This window comes from Priapulus caudatus, unplaced genomic scaffold (assembly GCF_000485595.1).
Source record: "Priapulus caudatus unplaced genomic scaffold, Priapulus_caudatus-5.0.1 Scaffold841, whole genome shotgun sequence".
Lineage (NCBI taxonomy): Eukaryota > Metazoa > Priapulida > Priapulimorpha > Priapulimorphida > Priapulidae > Priapulus > Priapulus caudatus.
The window spans coordinates 103,891-105,258 of record NW_014577902.1 but is presented as its reverse complement, the minus strand read 5'-3'; positions in this window follow the sequence as shown (position 1 = coordinate 105,258).

Sequence of the window (1,368 nt, the reverse complement as noted above, 5' to 3'; positions counted from 1 at the left end):
ATATCTATATATATAAATATACTCCATATATATATATATATTTATATAACGAATATTGCAGACTGACACAAGCTTAAGCGTTTCCCGGCGTACATTCAATTATTAACTATGATTGGTGTTCAACAGCATTCCTACCTTCACCTGCTTGAGTTGACCGTCCATTACTCGGTCCAATTACTCTTCGTTCCTCCAGCTCTTTTATCCCTCCGTCTGCTCTCGACATTCCCGGCTTAGCACCCTACCTTACTCGTTAGGCAATACGGCTGATGATGTTTCTCCGCGACTGCAGAAAGAAGACGTGAGGGCAGCGGATTGCTTCTTCGCGTTCTGATATGAGATGGTTTACTCCCGTGTAATAATCTAACAACTCTATACCCACTGTTCATTATCGCCCACAAAGCGGTTCATACACAGGACATATTGGGTTAACCCGCAGCGGCTTTTTTACAAAAAAAATCCTGGTTAGGATTAGAGTTAGGGTTAGGGTTAGTGTTAGGGTTAGGGTACACTTCTGTAGTACAAGTCTGGTACACTTTGTGTATACATATATGTACCTCGGGTACATATCTGTAGTACCTGTTACGACAACGACCCCTTGAGCGTCATTATCACGGTATAAAAAATATGTATAATCTCCCTACCCTCGGCTATAACTATATGCTTGATCCGCAGCAAACGTTAAGTCATCCTAGTACGTTAGACGCTGAGCATGATAATATGTATCATATTATTACTATGGATATAACACTTCTACTTGAAATGCGAATTGGTTTCCACTTTATAATTACTCTTACTGTCTCTACTCTACTAACTTTTACGATCACAAATTTTTCTACAAATGCGATTTCCTGATACGCCCACATATATTACACGAAATGGTAATACCGTAGATTTGCTCATGCTTACCATAAGATGTTTCCTGGTAATCTTTTTCTACTGCAGTCCACAGTGTTGATTTGTCTATTTCATCAACTTTGTCTCGCTTTAGTCTAATCTTTCCTTAGAATTTGCAGACTAATCAAGTAGTTATATTCTCAACCGGCCTTGGTGAAATGATTTTTGCAATCGACGCAGTTCTTTTAGTTTGCAAAGTTTTCCTCCAAACACGCAATTTCCAAACTTTCTTTCTGCTTGAGTTAGACCAGAGAACATCATAGTCTCTTATTTTAGTGTTTCCAGCAACAAAAAAAACTCCGTATGCATGAATTGATATTTGATTGAAGTTTCTGCACACAAATTGTGAAAACGTCTTCACCATTTCGCCGCCGCCAGGAACAAAATCGTCTGCTTGCGCGTCTGACTTGCGACAGCGACATCTACTGGCGGAAATTGCGGAACCGCCGTACAAGTGACGTCACGTCAAATGTG